The sequence below is a fragment of the Oryctolagus cuniculus genome, chromosome 2 (genome assembly GCF_964237555.1).
Source record: "Oryctolagus cuniculus chromosome 2, mOryCun1.1, whole genome shotgun sequence".
In the NCBI taxonomy this organism is placed as follows: domain Eukaryota; kingdom Metazoa; phylum Chordata; class Mammalia; order Lagomorpha; family Leporidae; genus Oryctolagus; species Oryctolagus cuniculus.
This window is the reverse complement of record NC_091433.1, coordinates 92,344,085-92,350,589: the sequence shown is the minus strand read 5'-3', so window position 1 is coordinate 92,350,589 and position 6,505 is coordinate 92,344,085.

Sequence of the window (6,505 nt, the reverse complement as noted above, 5' to 3'; positions counted from 1 at the left end):
GGCGACGAGCCCTCGTCCCACCCCCACCCCCGGGGGGGCAGCTGAAAGGACCCATTGTTCTGTAAGTCGCGGGTGCCTCTGAGGAGCACCTCCCCGGGGCCGGGGCTGAGGGCGGAGGAGCTGGCGGGACCGCGCGCCCCCGCGGGCGGGAGGACCGAAGGACCCGGCCCGCGACGCACGGGGGACCCGCCCGCACGTGCGTGCTGAGGTGTGGGCCCAGGGCACTCGGCAGAGCTCTGGAGATTGAAAAGAACCAGGAGGGGCCGGCACTGTGGTGCAGTGTTAAAGCCCTGGCCTGAAGCGCAGGCATCCAATCGGCACCGGTTCGAGTCCCGGCTGCTCCTCTTCCGATCCAGCTCTAGGCTATGGCCTGGGAGAACAGTAGAAGATGGCCCGAGTCCTTGGGCCCCCCCACCTGTGTGGGAGACCCGGAAGAAGCTCCTGGCTCCTGGCTTCAGATCGGCGCAGCTCCGGCCATTGCGGCCATCTGGGGAGTGAACCAGCGGATGGAAGACCTCTCTATCTGTCTCTACCTCTGTCTGTAACTCTGTCTTTCAAATAAAATCATAAGAACAAGGAAGCGCTGGGAGATTTTGCTTGTAAGAGCAAGCAGCTGCAAACAGCCCCGAAATCCTTCCCTGGAGGCTGGTTTGGTAGTAAGGGGGGCCCATACCTGACGTGGAATACCAGCTGCCATCGAAGATTACAAGGCTACCCCTATATGCAGAAAAGGACTTTTTCCAGGATGTTAAGTCACAATGTGAGGTGCAGAAGGGAGCGAGAAGTGGAGTGAAGAGAGCAACTTTGAGCCTGGAGTGTGATGGAAACATCCATTTTGCCACCTCGTCTTTTGAACCTTTTGAATTTTGTGTGTACTGTATGTTACCGGCAAGAAAAAGAACCGTCAAAAAAGAGCTTTAAGTTGCATGTGCTTGAACACTGATGAGATTCAGAACCGTCCAAAGGCACCTAAACTCTTTCTTTAATGCTTTAATGAATGTTCATTTTACAAGCCCAATGCTGTTAACCTGGCACTGAGCCTTCAGTTAAGACACGGTCCATATTTGAGTATCTGATTCCTGGCTTCCAACTTGTGACTGCCCATCTGCCCGTGCAGACCATGGGAGGCAGCAGTGATGGCTCAAGTAGTTGGGACCTTGTCACCCATGTTGGGAGACCTAGAGAGGATTCCTGGCTGCTGATTTGCGACTGGCCCAGACTGGGCCACTACAGCCATTTAGGGAATGAACCAGCAGATGGAAGATCTCTCTCTAACTCTCGCTCTGTGACTCTGCCATTCAAGTAAATAAAGTCTAAAAAAAAAAGGACACACCTCCCTTCCTAGCTTCTGTGGTGCATACAAGGGAAGGAGCCAACTGTCATTCAATATCACTGTGTCTGTTATTGCCTCAGATTAACCATAGGCCCCCCATATTAAGCAAATTTGGCATTTAGGGCTGATTTCATAATTACAGAATGGTAGCTAATCAGTGAAATTGACTATTGAACTCTGATGTCATTGTTGATTTTTTAAAAATATTTATTTATTTGAAGGTCAGAGTTACACAGAGAAGGAGAGGCAGAGAGAGAGAGGTTTTCCATCTGCTGGTTCACTCCCCAGTTGGCCTCAACGGCTGGAGCTGTGCTGATCTGGAGCCAGGCGCCTCCAGGTCTCCCAAGTGGGTACAGGGGCCCAAGCGCTAGGGTCGTATTCTGCCTTCTCAGGCCATAGCAGAGAGCTGGATTAAAAGTGGAGCAGCTGGGACTTGTACCGGCTTGTACTGTATGGGACGCCAGCACTGCAGGCAGTGCCTTCACCTGTTAGGCCACAGCACTGGCCCCTGCTGATCTTTCTACACAGATAAAAAGTGTGTCTTAGCAGTGACTTACTGAGCAACAATAACGAGGTACCATCTGTTGAGCGTTCACTGTGAACTTACCAAACATGGTATCAATGAGTTTGATATGCAATATTTATTTTGATCTTCAAAATAAGCTTTATTTTACAGATGAGGAAACAAATGTTCGATTTGCTGCCACGTCTGAATATGAGTTTACCTCTGACCCTAAAACCTCTGTTTCTAACCTGTACTTTCTGTCTTAACTTTATTTTTTTTAAGATTTTATTTCTTGAGAGGTAGAGTTACAGACAGAGGGAGAGACAGAGAGAAAGGTCTTCCTTCCATTGGTTCACTCCCCAGATGGCCGCAAAAGCCGGAGCTGTGCCAATCTGAAGCCAGGAGCCAGGTGCTTCTTCCGGGTCTCCCACGTGGGTTCAGGGACCCAAGGACTTGGGCCATCTTCTGCTTTCCCAGACCATAGCAGAGAGCTGGATTGGAAGAAGAGCAGCCAGGACTAGAATGGGCGCCCATATGGGATGCTAGTACTGCAGGCAGAGGATTAACCTACTGCGCCACAGCAGGAGGTGTGCACTTGGTATAGCTAAGGCCTCACTTGGGACACTCACACCCCATATCTGAGTACCTGGATTTGCTTTCCAGCTCTGCTTTTGATCCAGTTTATTTTTACTAGGTGATGGCTCAAGTACTTGGACCCCTGGGAGCCCTGAATGGAGTGGTGTTGTTGTTGTTGTTTTTTTGTTTTTTTGTTTTTTTTTTTGACAGGCAGGGTGGACAGTGAGAGAGAGAGACAGAGAGAAAGGTCTTCCTTTGCTGTTGGTTCACCCTCCAATGGCCGCCACGGCCAGTGCTGTGGCCAGCGCACCGCGCTGATCCTAAGGCAGGAGCCAGGTGCTTCCTCCTGGTCTCCTGTGGGGGTGCAGGGCCCAAACACTTGGGCCATCCTCTACTGCACTACCGGGCCACTGCAGAGAGCTGGACTGGAAGAGGGGCAACCGGGACAGAATCCGGTGCCCCGACCAGGACTAGAACCCAGTGTGCTGGCGCCACAGGCGGAGGATTAGCCTGTTGAGCCGCGGTGCCGGCCCTGAATGGAGTTTTTGGCTCCTGGCATCCACTTAAGGCAACCTGGCCATTATGGGCATTTGAGAAGTAAACCAATGGATGGGATAGTTTCTCTCTGCCTGTCAAATAAAAATTTAAAATAAAATTTCAGTGACAATTCAGGCTTAGTATGACTCTCCCTAATCTTGTGGTTTCACAAATTGAGCAAAAATTGTGTAAAAATTGGGAACTATATTATGTTTGAGGAAACAGTAGTATGGAGTGTAGTGGATCTGTAACAGTTTTTTAAAAGATTTATAACAGAGCGTGAGAGAGCTTCCATCTGCTGCTTCACTCCCCAAACACAACAGGCCATGTCTGGGCTATGCTGAAGCCGGGAGCCTGGAGCTCCATCCGGGTCTCCCACGTGGGAGACTTGGGCCTGCCTCTGCTACTTTCACAGGTCATTTGCAGGGAGCCGAATTGGAAGTGGAACTGCTGGGATTCGAACCAGTGCTACCAAGGCTTGTAAATTTTAACTCATGTTACAGCTTGGTTGTGCATAGTAAATAAAAGCTCTTTGATTTGTATATAATTAAGGTAGTCGTATTTCAATTTCCATAAGTAAAATTTTTTTTGTAACAGGCTCATCTATGCATTGTCTGTGGCTGCTTTTGTGCTACCCTGGAGAGTTGAGTAATTGCAGCATAGATTGTGTGGCCTGCAATGACTAAAGTATTTGAACCTTTACAGAAATGTTGGCTGATGTGATCTGGACCCAGAATGTCAAAAGAGAGAAGGACTTTTCTCATTCAGAAATACCATTCCCATTCTGCATGCGTTATTTTCATGTTCACCCATGTACTCCAGTCCTATTCAACACCACACACTGAGTGTTGTCCCAAAGGGCTTTAGCATTGAGAAAGTGATGCCAGTGTTAAGCAGTGGTCATGGTATGTCTGTGCATTCAGCCACCAGGGTCTTCTGCTTTGTTAGCATGAGAAGTATCTCAGCAGCCTTTGCTGTCAGTGCTCTGCCTCACCAGAGGCCTCCCAGGAAAAAACACAGCCAAGGACAGATGATGCTTTGTGCAAATGAAGCAGTTTTAAGAGTTGAAATAAGTGTTTTGTGGCTGGCGCCGCGGCTCAATAGGCTAATCTTCCTTCCACCTGCGGCGCCGGCACACCAGGTTCTAGTCCCGGTCAGGGCGCCAGATTCTGTCCTGGTTGCTCCTCTTCCAGTCCAGCTCTCTGCTGTGGCCCGGGAGTGCAGTGGAGGATGGCCCAAGTGCTTGGGCCCTGCACCCGCAGAGGAGACTAGGAGAAGCACCTGGCTCCTGGCTTTGGATCAGCGTGGTGCGCCGGCTGCAACGGTAAAGGAAGACCTTTCTCTCTCTCTCTCTCTCTCTCTCTCTCTCTCTCTCTCTCTCTCTCTCTCTCTCTCTCTCTCATTCTCACTGTCCACTCTGCCTGTAAAAAAAAGAAAGAAAGAAAGAAGTGTTTTGTGATATCACACACAGCAGTTAAAACCATCTTGGATGATTATTGCCACTGTTTTTATTTGATTTCAAAGAATTTTGTTCCCCATTTAAAAACTGATGGAAAACACTGAGGAGCTTGTGTGAATTTGGAAGAAAGAACACTACTGATGGCAGGGTAGAACTTTTAGGAAAATTGATGGTGAGGGGTTTTCGGTCCCAGTTACCCCGTCCTCTTCACTAAAAGGCCTTCCAGCCCAGGGAAGAGGCAGTTGCTCCCTTGTTGCACAACCAGTAAACCCTAGATTGTACCTATGGACATCACCTGCTTCTGAGAGCCGAAAGCTGTGGGGTGTGTGTAGGCAGCGAGCCAGATGACTTTTGAAATTCTGTTTCTTTAAGCTGGGAAGCACACTGGAAGGTCCTCCACCCGACTAACAACTGGCCTGTACTGGCTTGTTAGTGCTTGTGAAATTGGCTGCAGTGCAGAACTCTAAGGAAGCACTGGGCTTGCCAGTAGGAACAGAATACCTCCATGTAATTATGATAGAGCTGTCCCTCCACTCAGCATCACTCATGGGTTTAGGCAAATGCTAATTGGTATGTTTCCATTTGTTTCTAATCAAATGTTGGAAAGAATTAGGTTCTGATCTGAAAGCTCCATTTTTTCCAATCCCCTGAGAAACATAACAAGACTTAAATTCAGGAAATATTATAACTGCTCATTTAAAAACATACAACTTTTCCCTTGCCCGCAAAATCTAGGTTAATATCATGATACTATGAATAATAAAAACATAGGATGGGATTCGAAAACTATAATAATTTTGGTGGTCTTTCCCTAAGGTTTGAAAACACTTCGGGAAGAATATTGAGACTTTTGTAGACAAATAATCCCCAGTGTCATTGCTGAATTATTAGTGAATGGTAATACCACTAATTGCATGCGAGAGTGGAATATTCTTCCTCCTCCCCATTCAATTTTAAATTGCCTTTATTTAATTGTTTCTAACTCTCAAATTGTCTCCTTTCTGAACAGTTTCCTCTACTAAATGTCAAAGTCTCACCTTTGATTTTTTTTTCACCTTCCTCATAAGCTTCCATGAGCATCTCTTGGCTCTGTTGCCACACCACTCATGAACTTCTGCTTAGTGTATCTCTTAGCCTTTTCAGCACAATATAAATAGAAAAAGAACATGAAGTCACAAATGAGCACTGTATGTTCAGGTAATAAGATTTAATTCTTTTTTTCTAGCTGATTAGCTATTATTTTTCATAAGAACATATTGATAAAGCACCCTAACCACAAACTCCCACTCCACAAAGCCTCCTGATTATTAAGTACATAAGGAGATAAGGATTTATCATACTAAATGAGAAAAAGGAAGACATTTTAAGAAAATAAAAATGAAAATAATGAACTCAAATTAATGAAATTAAAAACATGAAAAATGGGAAAATTAAGAAAGACAAAAACAGAGATACAGGAAAGAATGTAAGAGTTTTCCTTATGGAATTATGTGGCTGCAAATTTGAAGATTTGGGTGGAATGGAAAATTTCTAGGTGGAATATAAATGAAAAAAAGTATCTGCACCCAAAAAGTGAAAATCTGAAGTTCCATTATCATAGAAGAAATTGGAAAGATAATTGAACATCTTCATTAGAAAAAGAAATAGAAACTTATTAATATATTCAGAGAGATTAAGAAGGGACCATAGAATGAGAAAAGGATAATATGAAGGAGCAACAGAATAAGAATAAACTCTGAGAAATTTAAAATATGGCTATCTACACAGAAGATTTAATGAAACATTGGAGAAAGTAAGTCTAGGAAAACTCCCAGGAAATATAGGAAAACATAAAAATATAAATACTGAAGGTCAATCTAGGAAACATAATGTTTTACTAAGAAGAATGTTATTGAGAATGGCAAGAAATAGAGTAAAGGAAATTTTTCTTTAATACATTCACCAGTACTAGTAGAAAAGAAATCAGATCCAGGTCAAAGAATGAAAAGCAACCTACATGGATTTAAAATAAAAAGGAGACGGAGGAAGATGAGGAGAATTGATTGTTACCTTGTGGGAAATAATGGAGAGAAGCTATTTAGTTCTTTTGAATAGT